At 40.3% G+C, this 21,659-nt stretch overlaps 1 protein-coding gene across 2 annotated transcripts in view; it reads left to right on the top strand.

Annotated features, from left to right (window-relative positions):
• LOC140738213 (sialate:O-sulfotransferase 2-like) overlaps nucleotides 1–21,659 on the top strand; it is a 541,075-nt gene that overhangs the window by 134,526 nt on the left and 384,890 nt on the right. The window lies entirely within an intron of this gene.

Below are 21,659 nucleotides of genomic sequence, written 5' to 3' on the forward strand. Positions count from 1 at the left end.
AGGATTACTTTTATATTTATATATTATATTTTATAATTTATATTTATATCATGTTTTTATGTTTGTTATGATTTTATGCTGCATCAGATCTGAACCTGAATCAGGTTTAATATCACTGACATATGTTACAAAATCTGTTGTTTTACAGCAGTAGTACAGTGTAATACATAAAAATAAAAACTATAAACTACAATAAAAACCATAAATTACAAAAAGGAGTAAGAGGGAGAAAATAGTGAGGTAATGATCCTGTTTCATTGTCCATTCAGAAATGAGATGGTGGATAGATGGAGCTGTTTCTGAAATGTTGAGTGTGAGTCTTAGCTCCTGTACCTCTACCTTGATGGTAGTAATGCGAGGAGAGCAGGTTGTGTGTGATGGGGGTCCTTGAAGATGGACGCTGCCTTTCTGAGACTTCACCTTTTGAAGGTGTCACCTTCTGGGGAGGCTAGTGTCCATGATGGAGCTGGCAGATTTTTCAACTTACTGCAGCTTTTTCTGATCCTGTGCAGCAGCCCTTCCTTACCAGACAGTGATGCCACCAGTTAGAAAGTTCTCTACTGTACTTCTGTAGAAATTTGTGAGTGTCTTTAGTGACATGCAATTCTCCTCAAACTCGTAATGAAGTGTAGCTGCTGTCATACCTTCTTTCTAATTGCATCGATATGTTGGGCCCAGGATAGTTCCTCAGAGATGTTGACACCCAGGAGCTTGAAACTGCTTATCAGTTCTGATCCTCTGATGAGGATTGGTGTGTGTTCCTTCAACTTCCCCTTCTGAAGTCTACACTTAGTTCTTTGGTCTCATTGATATTGAGTGCAAGGTCGTTGCTGCAACACCACTCAACTAGCTGGTCTGTCTCATTCCTGTACACCTCTTCATCACCATGTGAAATTCTGCCAACAGTTGTGTCACTGGCAAATTTATAGATATCATTTGGGCTGTGCCTAGTCACACAATTGGTGTTGTAGAGAGAGTAATGCAGGGGGCTAAGCACGCATCCTTGAGGTGTGCAAGTGTTGATTGTCAATGAGAAGGGGATGTTATTGGAGTAACAGTCATTTTGTTCTCAATTACACGTGTGTACTAAAGAATGACAATAAGTGACCTTTAATATTGAATCTTGAATAAAAATAACCTCAGTCATCTAGAAACAAAATTGTGGAGGAATTCAGTGAGACAAGCAACATCAGTGGAGGGAAGTGTATTGTCAACTGGATCTCAGCCGAAATGTGGACTATCCATTTCCTTCTACAGATGCTGCCTAACTTGCTGAGCTCTTCCAGTATTATGTTTGTTGCTCCATATTTCAGATTCAAAGACTCAAAGCAGATTTATGATCAAAGTATGTATATAGAATACAACTCTGAAATTCATCCTCCACATGCAGTCACAAAAGAGTAGAAGCAAAGAAACACCATGGAACTTGTTCAAAGAAAACATCAAACACGCAACATGCAAAAAGAGAACAAATTGCGCAAGCGGCAAAAAGTGAGCGCACAACACATAGAATGTCAAACATCACACCAGGAGTCCAGGAGAATTCAGTTTAGTTCAGTTCAGTCAATCTTTGCCAAAGCGCCCCAGTCCGTATTGATCGCCCTGATCAAACACTCAAAAATAGCAAAATAAAGAGTAACCACAATCCAGAAGTACATACAACACAAACCTCAAAATCCCCCAAAATGAGTCCACAGCCATGAGCCTCACCGATCAATCCTTGGAACATGGAACCTAAGACTCTGGCGCTTTCCTCTGACAGCAGCTAGCTAGAGGACGAGGAAGATGTGGGCAGATGATGCCAAACACCGCCCATCTTCAGATCTCATCTTCATTGATTTCAACCTTACTTGATGGTTCAATTGGAGAGAAGCAATGGTGTCTATCATGAACTCGCAGCCTATCTCCAGGCATCCAGACCACACACTCTACTCCCATCATTAACAAACTCCCTCGGAGACAGCAAAGCACCAGATCTCTCACTGGCCCAAAAACACACGTTAAAATGTAAGTCACAGGTTTGAATTGCACACAGCTTAATATCAGAATCGTATTTGAAAGAAGAAGTAAAAGAAGTAGCTTTATGGATTGTGTAGTGTTCTCGCACAGGTGTAAAAACTCTGAACTAAACACGCAGTATAAACCGGAGTCAATGAGGTGCGATCCCAGTAAGATTAACCGTTTACTGTTCACTCTTCCACATTAACGTATGGTGAAAACTGTTGATAAAACAATAACAAAATATATACAGTATTTGTTTCTTTCTTGGCATCACATTTGCATCATAAATACTTGCAAAAATAAAACTACAACAAACTATATTACATTCAAGTACAACATACAGTCAGAATCTACCTATGCCATCGAATGGCTTTAAATACACTTCAACACAAACTATCCGCAACTCTTTAAATAACAAAGAACATAAACTTTATCAACCGTCATTACTTTTAACAGAATCAGCGTTAACATTTTTACTTCAACATATCGATTATCTTATGAACTTACAGCATTGCTTCTATGATGTTTCTAGTGCGTAGAAAGAAAACTTTTCTCGCTCTGATCCTGCACACACAAGCCCCCGCCTTCCCATTTCTCCAAACCGGTATTTTCCCACAGGACGCAGCAAAACCGGGTGTGACGTCATCGCATGCCGCGACATATCACAGACAACGAATTTACTTTCAACAACCTTAACTTTAACTAGAAAATGATTACAAACGAATTACTAAAGCGAAAATATAATAAACTAAACGAATGCCTTAAGGGCAACACAGATTGTCTGTAGGACGTCACCACTGGCCGTGTTGTTTGCTGGCATCATTTTGCTTATCCACCTGCAGCCCCTTGTGTCTCAGTCGTATACAGCAGAGTAGTCATCAAGGCAGATACAAGAGACACAAGGTGCTGGAATCTAGAGCAACAAACAATCTGCTGGAGGAATTCAATGTATCAAGCAGCATCTGAGTGGGGTGGGGGAAGGAATTGTTCATGTGTCAGGTCAATACCCTCTTCAACCTTAGGTAACCCCATCACTGCCCACACTGGCTGGCTGTAACTCTGTATCTGCACACAGCCAGTAGAGCTGCTGTTCCTGGGCAATGCTCAAGGTCATCTTTATGTGGAATTTAAAAGAAAATTCCTCTACCTGTGTCTCCTCAGTTAAGAAGCCACTCTGAAACTAAACGTATTGAAGCATATGTGGCTCACTTTCTTGCCATACTCGGCTGTGTTGTACTGTTATATGTCAAAAACATGTCAGCCAATTTGTGTACAGTGAATTCAAGCAAAGTACAACTGATGCCAATTAGATGACCTGCTTTTTATACTTTATTGTTTTAGCGGGTAAGTATTGGTCAGGATGCTGGGGATAACTACACTTCTTTAAATAGATCTACTGGGGTTTCAGTATAAAACCTCTGTTGATAGTTCACTCCTCTATCACTGCAGCTCTTCCTCAAGTAAACACCAGAATGTCACCGCAGATTTTTGTGCTGGAGTCTCAGAGACAAGCATATCATGTGGAGCAGAACTCCCAGCCTGTTCCAGCAGATTCAGCATGAAATTTAAAATGTTGACAAATTTTTGAAGATGCGCAGTGTAGAGTATACTGACCGGTTTCATCATGACCTGGTATGGAAACATCAATACCCATGATCAGAGAAAACCTACAGAAAGTGGTGGACACAGCCCAGTCCATCACATATAAAGTCCTCCCCACCACTGAGTGCATCTACAATGAGCAATGCCACAAGAAAGCAGCATCCATTATCAAAGACCTCCACCATCCATGCTATGCTCTCTTCTCACTGCAGACATTGAGAAAGAGGGGGTTTTGCCTCACACTTCTGGGTTCAAGGACAGTGTTATCCTTCATCCTGAACCAGTTTTGACAACTCCACTCACCTCAACTCTGAACTGATTCCACAATCTATGGACTCACCTTCAAGTACCTGACAACTGATGTTCTCAGTATTACTTATTTAATGCAGATGCTGGAAATCCTAAGTAACACACACAAAATGCTGGAGGAACTCAGCATTTCATAGAACTGGTCTTGGACCAAAACAGGGTTTCTGCCTGAAACTTCAACTGTTTATTCCCCTCAAGAGATGCTGCCTGACTTGCTAAGATTCTCCAGTATGTTGTCCATCACGGTGTGTCCCTCTTCACCTAGTAATTTGATTATAAGTGGAGAATTTTTTTGCCAAGTATGGAGTTTGATATTCTTACATCTATTTCTCTCATTCACATTTCAAGATCCTATAAATATCTGCTCAGATCAAGGGTTTAAAACCACAATGCCAAGGGCCACCTAGTGAGTAGAATAATTTACCATTGTCTCACTGTTGGCTGTAGGTAATCTGAATGTAAGAGGGGTATTGGCTAGTTCTAGAAGTCAGGTAAAGCTACATTACTACCAAATTTAAAGTCAAGTTTGTCACGTGTACAATTACATGTATGCCCAGGTGCAGTAAAAAACTTGCTTGCAGCAGCATCACAAGCACGTAGCATTATAGTCACAACAGTCACAAGAAAAACATAAATTACAGAAAAAAGAACACAAATAGAACAAAAACATTGTTCATTTTAATGCAATGTAGTCAAAGTGGCAATAGTACTGCTATACTGAAATAGTGATTAGGATTGTGCCAGTTGGTTCAAGAACCAAATAATTGAAGGGAAATAGTGATATCATGGAGAGAGTAGCCTCATTCTTTCTTCCTCTTAGTATGTTCTTTCTTGATGACAATACAATAGAAAGACCTGCCTCAGGAAGAGTAACACACACAAAACGCTGGATGAACTCAGCAAGTCCTAATTCCTGCAGCATTTTGTTTGTGTGTTACTCTAGATTTCTAACATCTGCAAATTATCTTGTGTTTATTCCTCAGGAAGAGGCTAGGTGAATATATTTGCAAGTGAATAGCTGTGGGTTGGTGGTGTAAATGACACACAGACAGCACCAGAGGTTAGGGTGGAATATGGGTAACTGGAACTGTGAGACAACAGCTCTACCAGCTGTACCATAGTCTTCCCTGGATGAATTGGGCACGGTTTGTTGTCAATTGTCACTTAATAAACTGCTCTCTCTCTCGAGCCAGTCAATTTTGAGTTTATACTTCACATAAACTCAAGGATCAGCTTTATTCTTCAAATACATTTACATGTATTAGAAATTTGTTGTGGTGTGTTGGTCAGGACACAGCAGGCAAAAAAAATGTGCAAAAATACACGCATAAATAACAGCTTGCAAACAATTTAAACGTCGTTATAAAAACTAGTTTAAAGTGTTTACGGTGCAGGGGTAATAAATAGTGAGAACAGAGGCTAACTAGAATAGTTGTTAAGATTAATTGCCTGGGGGAAGAAACTTTTAAAATGGTGTGATACTATTGTTTTAATAGCTTCCAGAAGGGTGCTTTTGGAAAAGACAGTTTGCAAGGTGGGTAATGTCCACAATGATTTTTATTGCCCACTTCTTCGACCTGGTCACATACAAGTCCTTCACAAAGAAGTGGGCAGATACTCCACTCTGGAGAACGAAAGCACAACAGTTCAGCTTGCCCTTGCAATCCAGGACTGAGGGAGTCCCACACTGCTGGAGGTCCCATATTTCAGATCCATTGTTAGTCTTAAAACACGAGATCCCGTAACAGTAGTTCGAAGGGCAGGTGTATTCACCTTGACCAATATTTAGCTCTCAATGGAAATAATAAAAAGCTATGAATTGTGCACTTTTGTTTGTGGGACTTTGCTGAGCATAATTGACTGTGAAACTTTGATTTTATTACATCAGTGACTGTATTTTAATTCCAGTCTGCATTCCCATTCCAACATGTCTATCCATGGCCTGCTCAACTGCCACAATGTGGCCACTGTCAGGTTGGAGGAGCAATACCTCGTATTCCGTCTGAGTAGCCTCCAACCTGACAGTATGATCATCAATCTATCTAACTTCTGGTAATTTCCCCCCCCTCCCTCCCACTTCTCTCTTTGTTTAATTCTCAATTATGTCTCCCCTATTACCCCTTCTCTTCTCATCACCTACCTGCACCATCCTTAGGTGCCCCTCCTCCTTTCCATTCTCCCATTGTCTACTCTCCTCTCCTATCAGATTCCTTCTTCTTCAGCCCATACCTTGTCTACCTATCACCTCCCAGTTTCTCCCTTCATCCCACCCTCTCCCATCCACTTACTTTTCCTGTCACCTGGTCTTACCCATCACCTTCTAGCTTGTACTCCCTCTTCCCTCCCACCCACGTTCTTATTGTGGCTTCTTCCTCCTTCCTTTTCAGTCCGGATGAAGGGTCTTTGCCCAAAACTTTGACTATTTATTCACTTCCATAGATGCTGCCTGACCTGCTGTGTTACTCTAAAATTTTCTGCATGTTACTCTGAATTTCTGAATTGCTGCAAAGTACTTTAGAATGACCTGAAAACTATATAAATGCAAGTCTTTTTTTTCCAGCAGCCCTTGAGTGTGCCAAGTGCTTCGTTGTTAGTTTTAAGGATTGCAAGAAAAATATAAATCTGCCAACTTTTGGCAGGGCAATAGATTGTCAGAGCCAATCCAAACCAGATTTAGAAAGGTTTTTAATCAGAATTATCCAACCCATGGATTCTTTCTATTAGTACTGAAGGCCAGGGTGATGTTTACCAATATATTATAAGGTTGGCGTTCTAAATAGCAAGATAAATCTATGTGATCTGGTGTGCAAATCAATATAAGGTGCAAGCATCTAATCAGCTTTGTTTTTTTTTCCATAAGACATTAAGGCCGTAAGATATAGGAGCTGAATAGGCCATTCGGATTATTGAGTCTGCTCCGCCATTAGATCATGACTGATTTATTGTCCTTCTAAACCCCATTACTTGCTTTTTACCCAAAACTTTTAGTGCAATTACTAATCACGAACCAAGAAATTCTTCCTCTACTCTGTTCTGAAGGGATGTCCTTCTATTCTAAGGCTGTGACCTCTGGTCCTAGATTCGCCCACAATAGGAAAAATCCCTCCAAGTCCATCTCCATTTTAAAGGAAGTGAGATCAGCTTTTTTTTGTAATTTATTTTTTATTGAAGTTCATCATCAAACAAACGTTTCCATAAGATGTATTTCAGATATTGTACATATATATCATATAGTCATATTTGCCACAAATTTCCACATTTACCCGAGGTATACACTTATAGAAAAGAGAGGAAAGAAAGAACAAGAAAAAGGAGAAAACTATGTACAAGTAGGGAGTGATCCTTTTTTTTTACAACATATTCATTGATTTGTGAGAATAAAATCAGCTCTATGAGGTGTTATGTAGTTAAACCATTTTTCCCAGTATGAATCAAATTGTTTCAACTTATGATTAACAGATGCTGTTACCTTCTCCATTTTGTAAATGTCCATTGTAATTTCCATCCATGCATTTAAAGTTGGGCTCTCCTGTGATAACCATCTCCTGGTAAGAGTCTTTTTACCAGCTACCAGCAGTATATTCATTAAATATTTATCTCTTTTCAATCATTCTTGACGTATATATCCAAAATATATGGTCTTACTTTCTAAGGGTATTTCACATTTAAAGATGTCTTGTAGGGCATTGTGTATCCCACTCCAATAGTGTTTGATAACGGGGCATTCCCAGAAAATATGATAATAGTTTGCATTTTGATTTCCACAATTTCTCCAGCAAACAGGGAGGTTACTAACATAATGGGATTTCTGAGAGGGTGTAATAAAATATCTTATCAAATTTTTCCATCCAAACTCCCTCCATTACTGTGAACTGGTACACTTCCATTGATACCTCCATATTATTGTCTATTCTTCCTCAGATATAATTATCCCTCTTTCCTTCTCCCATTTTGTTTTAATGTATGAAATCAAATGTGTTTTAAGATTTGACAAACCCCTATACATGCTTGAAATGATTCTACTACCATTATCTGAATTATATGCTTTTCTAAATAGCTCTATCAAACATGTACTTGCCTTGGTTACATTTTTAACCCTCCTATTTACATACTGTCGCATCTGTAAATACGGATAAAAGTCTTGTTTTTCTAATAAGTGTTTCTCTTTAAGCGTTTCAAAACTCAACAGCGTTCCTTCTTTCATTATAATGCAAAGAACTGTTATTCTTTTAGCTGTTCAGTCTTTAAATCTAGCATCCAGTTTATTTGGCATAAAATCCGAGTCATATGCACACCGTTTAAGAATTGCAGTATCTCCCTCTAGTTTATATTCTTTTGTAACAGTTTTCAATATTTTGAGTCCATTTCACCCATGGGTTATTGATCAATTTAAAGGATTGCATCAATTTAGGTAAAGAGTATGTTGGTTGCCCTAGATAGATCAAAAGGAGTGAAATTAGCTTTAAGAGGAATGTGTTCAGGGAAGCAGATCAAGAATGCTTATGTTAGGATGTGTGATACAAGTGTGATCAGTACAAGCATAAATTTGATGCAGAGGTTCTACGGTGATGTTACTGAATTTTAGAACAGGTGTAAGGAATCAAGAATTAGAAATAGTAGGTTTATAGTGAGAGAGGAACCTGAGAGGTGGCTGTTTGACATTGAGGGTGGTACGTACATTATGTTGAATGATTTTCTAGAAGAAGTAGTTGAAGCAGGTAAAATAGCAATGTTTAAAGGACATTTGGACAGGTACATCACTGGAAATGTTTAGAGGAATATGGACCAATCTGGCAAATAAAGAAATTAAAGATTAGCTTTATTTGTCACATGTACATTGAAATGTACAGTGAAATATGTGGTTTACATCAACGACCAACAGAATCTAATGATGTGCTGGGGGCAGCGCACAAGTGTCACCATGCTTGCAACTTATTAATCTATACATCTGTGGACTGTGGGAGGAAACCACATAGTCATGGGGAGAATGTGCAAACTCCTTACTGATACCAGTGGGAATTGAACCCTTGTTGCTAGTGCTTCAAAGTGTTACACTAATTGCTATGTTACCATACCACCCAGATGGCATGATAATGGGTCTAGCTTGGTTGGAAATCTTGGTTAGCATGGACTAGTTGAGCCAAAAACTCTGTTTTCATGCTGTATGACACTATGAGGCTAGTGAGCCTAAGTGGCCTATTTCTTTGTCCATGGACATGCTCGTAACTTAAAGATGCCAGCATTTGGATGGGGATGTAGTCACACCTCTGATCGTTAGCCTGTTGTTTCAATTCAACTGTGATTCTCATCTCTAAGTCAAAATGTCAAAGGTTCAAGCCCCATCCCTGAGAGATGAACATGATGTTCTAGACCAGTACAGTACCAAGGGACAGCTGCTGTGCTAGGGGTACCATTTTTCAATAAAAAGTTAACAAGATGCTGACCACTTCCTTGTAAAAATTTCCAAGGCACCATATAACTGAAAAGAAAAGATATCCCTGTACAAAAGCAGAGGAAGCTAGAAACCCTCAGAGGGTCTGAAAGCATCTGTGGAGAGAGAGAGACAGAGACAACTAACATTTCAGTACAAAGACCCTTTATTCAAACCAGAAAAGATGATTAAGAAGTGAGGGGAAAACAAAACTAAGCTGTTTCTCTCTTGACTAGTTCTAGTAGCTAGCCATCTGGACACAAGCTGGGGTCTGATCAGCCCCGGCTGGGTCACCTGGGGAAGGGTGTATGATGTTGAAAGACCCGAAACACCCGATGATTCCAGGAACATCACTGATGATGTGTCCAGAAGCATCAGTAGACGTATGCACAGAACAGTAATCTTTAATCATTAACTCCATTTCTCTCTCCACAGATGCTCTTTAATCCTACTTACCAATGATTTTTCATGGTTCCTCCTGGCTTTCCCAATTCCCTTCTTGAATTCTATTCTGGCTTCTTTAAATTGCTCAAGACCCCTGTTTGATTCTAGCTCCTGAACTTTACCTACTTTCACTTTTTCTTCTTGACTAGATTCATCACCTCTCTCGATACCCAAGGTTCTCTTAACTTGCCATTCTTGTTCTTCCTTCTGACTGGAATATACCTGTCCTGTATACTACCTGCTTGCTGTGATAGTCATCCCTCTATCAACAACACAGAGGTGGATTGCGTCATCTGATGTGTAGATTGTAAAACTATTTTGGATGTCCCCAGGCCATAAAATGTGCCATAAAAGCACAATTGTTTTCATTCTACAGACCAACAATCATGACTACTGGGAAGTATGTAGAGTAAAGGTTAGTGTAGAGCTTTACAGCACCAGTAACATGGGTCCATTTCCTGCTGTTGTCTATAAGGGATTTGTACGTTCTCCTTGACTGTGTGGGTTTCCTCTGGGTCCTCCTGTTTCTTCATACCTTCCAAAGATGTATGGGTTAGTAGGTTAATTGGTCATACAAGTATTTTTCCAGATGCCCCCAAAATTATGTCCTTCAAATACCTACTTAAGAAGCCAAACCTGGATAGTAAGGTACTAGCTAACTACAGGCCTATATGAAGTCTTTCCTTCTTGGGCAAGATTCAACAGCTTTCTGAATGAGAACAATATTCTAGAAAAGTTTCAGTCAGGATTTAGAGCAAACCACAGCACGGTGATGGCCCTTACCAAAACAGTTGGTGACCTTAGGCTTAGCAGTGATGTCAGTTATAATTCTCCTATATCGAAGTGCTGCCTTCAACGCAATTGACAACAACATTCTTCTAGATTGTCTTGAGAACTGGGTTGGCCTCTCTGGTAGCACCCTTATTTGGTTTTGCTCATATATCTCAGAGATAACATTTTTTTTGTCTGTCTTTGAGACTATTTTTCTAAGAGATACGATGTACCTTTTGGTATTGTTCAGGGAAGCTGTCTCAGTCCCCTACTCTTCTCCTTATAAATGCTCCCTATAGAGGACATCACTAAAGAGCATAAGCTTGAATTCCACAGTTATGTTAATGACACACAATTGTATATCTTGGTCAACACCCCATCTTCTCAGACTTCTGGTCTGGCTGCAATAAACAAATGGATGAGCAATAATTTCCTAACTAAATGAAGATAAAACTGATATACTTTTAGTTAGCCCAAAGTCCAAAAGAAATAAACTTGGGAACTTGGCTTCCCTTGTAAAATTGGAAGTAACAAGTCTGAGTGTTACCCTTGATTCAGATTTAAAGTTGAAATCCCAGTTAAATAGAATGGCCAGAGCAGCATTTTTACACTTAGAAACATTGCAAAGGTATGTCCATTTCTGTCATGTTCCACATGCTGAAAAACTAACATGCTTTCATATTGAAAAGACTAGATTACTGAAACATACCTTTTACTGGCCTTCCAAAGCAATCTATTAACAAACTTCAGCCCATTCAGAATGCTGCTGCTAGACTTTAACCAAAACCAGGATGAGGGAGCAGATCACTCCCATCCTAACTATTCTGCAAAGGCTTCCTGAATCTTTTAAAATATACTTAAAGTTCTCTTAATTATTTTTAAACCTCTCAATGATTTGGAACCAGATCAGAGAATCACTTCTGTTTTATAATCTTGCTCCACCAGTCTCTTAAATTTAAACAATCTCCCTCAAAAGATAACTGGAAGGTCAGTTTTTTTAACCACACTCCTAAAATGTGGAACTCAGTACTTAAAACTATAAGGGATGCAGACTCTGTTGCCACTTTTAAACTCTAGCTCAAAACCTATTTATTTAATCTTGCTTTTAACTAGCATAATTTTATATTTTATTTTTAATATGCTTTTATAATGCACTTTGAACTACATTGTTTGTATGAAAAGTGCTCTATAAATAAGTATTTATTATTGTATTTTTATTTTTTTCTCAGCTTAAGCTGTTAAAAGCTAAGATACGGGCATAGCCAAGCACACTCATTTCTCAATTGCTCTTGGACTAATCTAGTTGTGTTTATTCTGTGGAGATTTATATAGATATTGCTGTGAAGCCATAATTGTTCAATATTATTGTGTAATGACTTTGGAATGACACCATTTGACAATGTATACCCTGCTCATGTTCCATAGTCTTTCAATTTCTCTCTTAATTCAGCATATTTCTGGTGTTTCTCACTTATCGATTTCTGTTGTGTGAGTTTGGAATGACTGTATCTATTAAGTAAGTTGTTCTTGTTTGCTTATCCTGTAATATTATAAGAAGATAGTTATTACAGATTGTTCTATCTGTAATAATTGATCGGTCGTAATATAATTTGTGGAACTCTGACTCTAAAATTGGATCATGCTTGCATTTATAGTAAGGTAATGGTATCTTGTATGAGGTTTTGGTGAATGATGTTTGCCACTTGGTTGTATCTATGTAAGTAATCAGATTGAGTTAAACTACTGCAGGATCCTGTAATGTGTTGGAATGTTTCTGATTTCTCTTGGGATTTTCCGTGTTTATTGTTTTGAATTTGTTGGTATTTTATTATGCATTTTTGATAATTTTTTGTGCTAACCACCTGTATTGTCACAAGGGATCTTTATTATTTATTTTTAGTCAGCTCAAGCTGGTAAAACCTGAGGTACAGGCATAGACAAGCACACTCATTTGTCAATAGCTAGGAACTTTTGTACTATTCTTGTGGTATTTAGTATTGTGGCTTTCTGGAGATTTACATAGATATTGCTGTGTGGCCTTAATTGTTTAATACTATTGTGTAGTGCCTTTGGGATGATACCAGTTGTAGATATTATTATCAGGACATTGTATAGATTGTTCATGTTCCAAAGTCTTTCAGTTACCCTCTTTAAATCAGCATATTTCTGGTGTTTTTCACTTGTCAATTTCTGGAAGTTATGTGTGTTTGGAATGGCTATATCAATTAAATAAGTTGTTCTTGCTTGTTTATCCTGTATTATTATATCCAGATGGTTATTATGGATTGTCCTATCCGTAATAATTGATCTAACTCTAAAACTGGATCAGGCTTGCATTTATAGTAAGGTATGACTTCACTTATGGGTTTGTATTTTAAAGCAAGATGTTGATGAATGATGTTTGCCACTTGATTGTGCCGATGTAAGTAACAGCCAGATTGTGTTAAACTGCTACAAGATTATTATTAGTAGCAGTAGTAGTAATGGTTGTAGCAGTAGTCGTCTTTGTTGTTGTTGTTGTAGTAGTAGCAGCAGCAGCAGCTGCCATAGTAGTAGTAGCAGTAGTGATTGTAGTTGTAGTCGTAGTAGTAGTATTAATCAGACAGTGCAGGCTCATTGGGCTGGAAGGGCCTGCTACTGTGTTGTATCTCTAAATAAGAAAATGAAATATTGTTACTCCATTGTATCATTCTATGGACAGATGCTGTAAATTCATTCAGACGTGACTAGATATTTGTGAGCACCAGCCTTCGACTGGCAGTATAATAGCTGTCAGCACAGCAGCTAACATTATATGACATTTAATATTTAAAAATGCATCAAAGTCCAGCTATGGGTATGAAAGATATCACAAGCCAAGTCTCGGATTCAATAGACAACTCGATAAGGTTACAGAATTGGAGAATCCAAATAGAGAAAAAGTCTAATTGAGCTTGACAACCTTTCCTTTTCATTAGAAAATAATTATCTTCACTTATGTTTTACAACTTTTCTGTCCAGCTTGCTAGCTACCTGTCTGGGTTGTTATGTGTCCTAGTCTATATCTGTAAAATTTCCTGTATTTATATTCAACCCTTGTTTTCTGTCCCTACCTGGGGAAATATGGGTCTGTATATTAGCCTGGTTGAGTTGCAGCAGCATCGGTACCTGAGGAAGGTCACATCCATCATTAAGGACCCTCACAAGCAAGGATATACTAATATATATTTATATCTATGTTTCTATAGATGTCTATTTATTTATTTTTGTGACTTATAGAACTTTTCTGTAATGTACTCTGATTGCTGACACAAAACAACTAACTTCATGACATATATAATATCCTGATTCAGCTTCTGATTCAAAATCCAAATTAACGTGATTATATTTGCTGTTCAAAGCACACAAGGAGTGACACACCATGTTCTGACCTTCTGTGCACAACTACAGTTCCCTATATCTAACTTCTAGAACACTGCATGTGTAGCTACTTCTGAGAGGTTTTCATTTTCGCAGAGCTAAAACATTCTCCATTCATATTTCAACAATTTCAAGCACTCTTATCGTTTAAAGGCTTGGTTAACAGTCAGTGCTATTTGATTGAAGAGAATTTTCCTGTTTGTTTCTGTTCCAAGTGCTTTACTTGTGGGTGTCAACTCTGACATGATGTCTTTTGCACATCTTTTATCTTCCCAGATGCTGTGCTAATACGTAAAACCTTATGTTTCTATTTCCCTGGAGTAAGGCCCTCCCGGTGTGAAACTAGCCTTTGGCCTGGGGTTGAGGTGATCAGATGTTTTCTGCCCACCTGAGTAATTCTACCTCAAACACGAGGAAATCTGCAGATGCTGGAAATTCAAACAACACACACAAAATGCTGGTGGAACACAGCAGGCCAGGCAGCATCTATAAGGAGAAGCACTGTCAACGTTTTGGGCCAAAACCCTTCATCAGGACTAACGAAGGGTCTCGGCCCGAAACGTCAACAGTGCTTCTCCTTATAGATGCTGCCTAATTCTACCTCATTTTATTTTCATTACAGATTTCCTGAATCTGCAGTTTTTATTTGAATTTTCATTCTGAGTTACACTGTACTAATGGTAACTTTTCATCAGATGCTGACTAGAAACATTTATGTGTCTGGCATAGTGGCGTAGTGGTTAGTATATTATTATAACACTAGCAACACAAGTTCAGTTCCCACTGTTGTCTGTAAAAGACTGGTACATTCTCCTCATGACCACGTGGGCTCCCCCCCACCATGTTCCAAAGGCGTACAGGTTAGTCAATTATTCGAATAGGTGTAATTGGAGAGTGCAGGACTGGCCAGCCCATTACTGTGCTGGTTATCTGAATAACTAAAGTAAATAAAGCCATTTTGGGCATCCCCACTTGACGAAAGGGGAAGAGCTGAGGCCAGTCACATGCTTCTTTAAACACTGATGAGTCTCCTTGAGACTTATCAGGGTCATAAGGTCATACAGCACAGAAACAGGCCCTTCAGGCCCCCCCCCCCCCCCATAATGGTATTTTTGCCCATCTACACCAATCCCATTTGCCTATATTAGGACTTTATCATTCTCTGCCTTATCTGTTTGTCTGCCCTAATGCTTCCTAATGTTAGCAATTGTATCTGATTCCACCACCTTCTGAGGCAGCAAGTTCCAGATGTCAAACATCCTTTGTAAGAAAAAGGATTTTTTCCCTCAGAACCCCCTGAAAACTCCTTCCTCTCACCTTAAACCCATTCCCCTTGTTCTGATACCCATTTCATGGAAAACAGATTTTATCTACACCGTCTATGCTTCTCATCATTTGAGGTACTTCCACCAGGCAACATCTCAACCTCCTTTCCTCTTTACCTTCTTTCCAATTTCTCCCCAATAACTAAAGTCCTCCAGTACAGGCAACATTCTAGCAGTTCTCCACTGCATTCTCTCCAACAAAATCACATCTTTCCAACCACATTGATGCCACGACCAAGAAAACTCACCAATGCCCCCATTTCCTGAGGAGGATAAAGAAATTTGTCCTATCCCCATTGACTCTTATCAATTTTTATTGATGAACCATAAAAAGCATTCTGTCTGGATGGGCAACAGCTTGATAGGGGACACAACTCAGCACATCATGGGAACCAGCCACTCCTCCATGGACTCTATCTATACTTCTCTCTGCCTGAATAAAGCAACCACCCTTCCTGAGCATTCTCTTTACTCCCCTCTCCCATTGGGCAGAAGATATGAAAGACAAAGGCACTTATCATCAGGTTTAAGGACTTCCATCCCACTGTTATCAGACTCGTTTTTTATTGTCACCTGTAACCCCTCACCGGGCACTGATACAAACTTGGCTTGTTAGCTGGCACTGCTAACAGCCACATGACTAAGCAGTGAGAAGGCCACCTTTCACCATTACATTTTGGGTCAGTATGATTTGGGGTTCAACCAAATGGGAGTGTTGTGATGTTCCAATTATAGAAACCTCAAATGAAGTGAACCCTGTGTAAACATGACCCATACACAATTGTAAGTCAGCAAGAAATAACAGATAATATACCTCATAAAATTATAAAGAAAGTATATTTACAAATTTCAGCTTTATCAAACAGCTAAGCCAGCACTCCTGCAGTCCCTGAGGTGAGGGTACATGCACAGTGCTGTTAGGGAGGAAATTCTATGATTTTGACCCAGCAACAATGAATGAACGGTGATATGTTTCCAATTCAGAATGGTGAGTAACTTGGAGGGGGATTTACAAGTGGTGCTGTTCCCAGGTATCTGCTGTTCTCGTCCTTCTAGATGGTAGTGGTCTTAGGAAAGGGAAAGGGTAGATGGTAGTAGGAAAGGGAAAAGAAAAAATAAATAAAAGGGCTCATTACAGCTAACCAGTCCAATGAGCACACAAAGCTGGAGCTCATCCTGGAGTTGTCTTGTACTCACGCTGGGCTGCGTGAAAGCACGCACCACATTCCGAACTTCGCTCGAAATCCATCTCAAACAAATGGGCTCTCTCTCAGGAGCATTGGCTATGGGAGTATTCTCTCTCCTTGGAGCTAGTCATTTGCACAAAGCACTTCATGTAACGGGGACGCTCCTTCCCACAGCATTCTCAGGCATCCTCCCTCCTGTCTTCTCCACAGCTCCAGGAAAAAAAAAGACGCTGAACCAAACTACTGTTCATCACAAATTTCTCTCTGCCCCGCTCTCTCTAGAACTTTCTCCTGATTTCACTATCCTGATTGGCTGACACAACATTCCTGAACAGCAGGGTTTCTTATCTTTGGCTGAAATCAAAGCATTCTACCAGCAGGACACACTGCTTTTCCAGAAACTGCTAAAATGAAATATCTACAGCAGAGCAGTAGAAACCTTAACCAGGGATTACACACCTATACCAAGGTACAGTGAAAAGCTTGTCTTGCATACTCTTAACGCAGATCAAATCATTATCCAGTAAATTGAGGTAGAACAAGATATAACACTAATAATGTAGAATAAAGTATAAAAGCTACAGAGGAAGTGAAATGCAGGTAAACAATAAAGTGCAAGATTAGAATAAGGCAGATTGATGTGAAGAATTCATCTGTCAGCATTCTGATTGGATGCATAATGGATCTCTTGAGTGCACCACAAAGTCATAATGTGAGTACTCAAGTTGAGTATGATGCTCTCCTAAGGGATTGCTATGAGTGGGTCCTCAGGTGGCTGTAGAGGCTGATGTGGGATCCACATATTCTGGTACAGTGTGGGCACGAGTAAGTGGTGGCAGTGGTTAGTCTTTTGGTTATTCAGTCTCTTCCTTCGCAGTTGCCCCTTGTTCTCTGTGACATAGTGGAAGTCAGTCTCATGTAGCGCAGCTCCCTCTTGAATAGATTTCCTCCAGGTGTATCTATTGAGTGTGATGCCTTCCTAGTTGTTAAATCTAAAGTTGAATTTCTTCAGGCAGATTTTAATGTTATCTTTGAAGCATTCTATTTGCCTACCGGAAGGTCACTGACCTTCCTTTAACTGGAAGTAGCTGAGACCTTTTGTGAGTGGGCCAGTGAAGGAGTAGAGATTTGAGGCTTTGACTTGAGAGATTCTGGCAGTTTTGGCAGTTGGACTGTGCAATCAAGTCAATCAAGATTTGAATAGCTCAGCAGAAAGCCATTGATTAGACAATCAAGATTTGAATAGCTCAGACTCAGCAGAAAGCAGCTGATTGGGCAATCGAGGTCAGGTGACCAAGCAGTTTGAAAAGCTCAAACAAATAAATAGAGGGTTACCTCAAGCGGAGCGGCCTGTGGAAAGTGGCGAGTGAGTGAGTGAAGGAAGATTTGAGGCTTTGACTTGAGAGGAAATTGGCCAGTGAGTGAGTGAGTGGGCCAGTGAAGGAGTGGAGATTTGAGGCTTTGACTCGAGAGGCTTTGACAAGAAAAGGCTGAGGACGAGCTTCACTCCAAGTGAGGTAAGGCCGGGTAAGTTCCTTTCAAAGGAGAAAGTTTCAAAAGTTGAGGCAAGTATTGGGTAGGTCATGGTAGCTGAGATCGGCCCTGTGGTTTGTTCATCCTGCAGCATGTGGGAAATCAGGGATACTTCCAGTGTCCCTGACGACTATGTGTGCAGGAAGTGTGTCCAACTGCAGCTTCTGGCAGACCGCATTGAGCGTCTGGAGCTGCAATTGGATTCATACTGGAGCATCCGCGATGCTGAGAAAGTCATGAATAGCACGTTCAGTGAGTTGGCCACACCGCAGGTAAAGGCTACACAGGCAGAAAGGGAAAGGGTGGCCACTAGACAGCGTAGCAGTAGGCAGGTAGTGCAGGAGTCCCCTGAGGTCATCTCCCACCTAAACAGATATACTGTTTTGGGTACTGTTGGGGGAGATGTCTCATCAGGGGAAGGCAGCAGCAGCCAAGTTCATTGCACCATGGGTGGCTCTGCGGCACAGGAGGGAAGGAAAAGGAGTGGGAGAGCTATAGTGATAGGGGATTCAATTGTAAGGGGAATAGACAGGTGTTTCTGCAGCCACAAACGAGACTCCAGGATGGTATGTTGCCTCCCTGGTGCAAGGGTCAAGGATGTCTCTGAGCGGCTGCAGGACATTCTGGAATGGGAGGGTGAACAGCCAGTGGTCGTGGTGCACATAGGTACCACCGATATAGGTAAAAAAATGAGATGAGGTCCTACAAGGTGAATTTAAGGAGTTAGGAGATAAACTAAAAAGTAGGACCACAAAGGTAATAATCTCTGGATTACTACCAGTGCCACGTGCTAGTCAGAGTAGAAATAGGAGGATATTTCAGATGAATACGTGGCTTGAAAAATGGTGCAAGGGGGAGGGATTCAAATTTCTGGGGCATTGGAACCAGTTCTGGGAGAGGTGGGACCGGTATAAACAGGATGGTCTGCACCTGGGCTGGACTGGAACCAATGTCCTAGGGGGAGCATTTGCTACTGCTGTTCAGGAGGCTTTAAACTAATGTGGCAGGGGGATGGGAACAAGTGCAGAGAGACAGAGGGGTGTAAAATGAGGGTAGAAGCAAAAAGTAGTAAGGTGAAAAGTAAAAGTGGCAGGCAGGCAAATCCAGGGCAAAAAGCAAAAAGAGCCACTTTTCAACATAATTGTATAAGGGCTAAGAGTGTTGTAAAAACAAGCCTGAAGGCTTTGTGTGTCAATGCGAGGAGCATTCGTAACAAAGTGGATGAATTGAATGTGCAGATAGTTATTAATGAATATGAAATAGTTGGGATCACAGAGACATGGCTCCAGGGTGACCAAGGATGGGAGCTCAACATCCAGGAATATTCAATATTCAGGAGGGATAGACAGGAAAGAAAAGGAGATGGGGTAGCATTGCTGGTTAGAGAGGAGATTAACGCAATAGAAAGGAAGGACATTAGCCTGGAGGATGTGGAATCGATATGGGTAGAGCTGCATAACACTAAGGGGCAGAAAATGCTGGTGGGAGTTGTGTACAGGCCACCTAACAGTAGTAGTGAGGTTGGGGATGGCATTAAACAGGAAATTAGAAATGCGTGCAATAAAGGAACAGTAGTTGTAATGGGTGACTTCAATCTACATATAGATTGGGTGAACCAAATTAGTAAGGGTGCTGAGGAAGAGAATTTCTTGGAATGTATGTGGGATGGTTTTCTGAACCAACATGTCGAGGAACCAACTAGAGAGCAGGCCATTCTAGATTGGATATTCAGCAATGAGGAAGGGTTAGTTAGCAATCTTGTCGTGCGAGGCCCCTTGGGTAAGAGTGACCATAATATGGTGGAATTCTTCATTAAGATGGAGAGTGACATAGTTAATTCAGAAACAAAGGTTCTGAACTTAAAGAAGGGTAACTTTGAAGGTATGAGATGTGAATTAGCTAAGATAGACTGGCAATTGATACTTAAAGGATTGAAGGTGGATATGCAATGGCAAGCATTTAAAGATCGCATGGATGAACTACAACAATTGTTCATCCCAGTTTGGCAAAAGAATAAACCAGGGAAGGTGGTGCACCCGTGGCTGACAAGGGAAATTAGGGATAGTATCAAGTCCAAAGAAGAAACATATAAATTAGCAAAAAAAAGCGGCACACCTAAGGACTGGGAGAAATTCAGAGACCAGCAGAGGAGGACAAAGGGCTTAATTAGGAAAGGGAAAAAAGATTGAGAGAAAGCTGGCAGGGAACATAAAAACTGACTGTAAAAGCTTTTGTAGATACGTGAAAAGAAAAAGATTGGTCAAGACAAATGTAGGTCCTTTACAGTCAGAAACAGGTGAATTGATCATAGGGAACAAAGACATGGCAGACCAATTGAATAACTACTTTGGTTCTGTCTTCACTAAGGAGGACATAAATAATCTTCCGGAAATAGTAAGGGACTGAGGGTCTAGTGAGATGGAGGAACTGAGGGAAATACATGTTAGTAGGGATGTGGTGTTAGGTAAATTGAAGGGATTAAAGGCAGATAAATCCCCAGGGCCAGATGGTCTGCATCCCAGAGTGCTTAAGGAAGTAGCCCAAAAAATAGTGGATGCATTAGTGATAATTTTTCAAAACTCCTTAGATTCTGGATTAGTTCCTGAGGTTTGGAGGGTGGCTAATATAACCCCACTTTTTAATAAAGGAGGGAGAGAAAAACCGGGGAATTATAGACCGGTGAGTCTGACATCGGTGGTGGGGAAAATGCTAGAGTCAGTTATCAAAGATGTGATAACAGCATATTTGGAAAGAGGTGAAATCATCGGACAAAGTCAGCATGGATTTGTGAAAGGAAAATCATGTCTGACGAATCTTATAGAATTTTTTGAAGATGTAATTAGTAGAGTGGATAGGGGAGAGCTAGTGGATGTGGTATATTTAGATTTTCAAAAGGCTTTTGACAAAGTCCCACACAGGAGATTAGTGTGCAAACTTAAAGCACACGGTATTGGGGTATGGTATTGATGTGGATAGAGAATTGGTTGGCAGACAGGAAGCAAAGAGTGGGAGTAAACAGGACCTTTTCAGAATGGCAGGCAGTGAGTAGTGGGGTACCACAAGGCTCAGTGCTGGGACCCCAGTTGTTTACAATATATATTAATGATTTAGACGAGGGAATTAAATGCAGCATCTCCAAGTTTGCGGATGACACGAAGTTGGGCGGCGGTGTTAGCTGTGAGGAGGATGCTAAGAGGATGCAGGGTGACTTGGATAGGTTAGGTGAGTGGGCAAATTAATGGCAGATGCAATTTAATGTGGATAAATGTGAGGTTATCCACTTTGGTTGCAAGAACAGGAAAACAGATTATTATCTGAACGGTGGCCGATTAGGAAAAGGGGAGGTGCAACGAGACCTGGGTGTCATTGTACACCAGTCATTGAACGTGGGCATGCAGGTACAGCAGACGGTGAAAAAGGCAAATGGTATATTGGCATTCATAGCAAAAGGATTTGAGTACAGGAGCAGGGAGGTTCTACTGCAGTTGTACAAGGCCTTGGTGAAACCGCACCTAGAATATTGTGTGCAGTTTTGGTCCCCTAATCTGAGGAAAGACATTCTTGCCATAGAGGGAGTACAGAGAAGGTTTACCAGATTGATTCCTGGGATGGCAGGACTTTCATATGAAGAAAGACTGGATCGACTAGGCTTATACT

Source organism: Hemitrygon akajei, chromosome 14, assembly GCF_048418815.1.
Source record: "Hemitrygon akajei chromosome 14, sHemAka1.3, whole genome shotgun sequence".
In the NCBI taxonomy this organism is placed as follows: Eukaryota; Metazoa; Chordata; class Chondrichthyes; order Myliobatiformes; family Dasyatidae; genus Hemitrygon; species Hemitrygon akajei.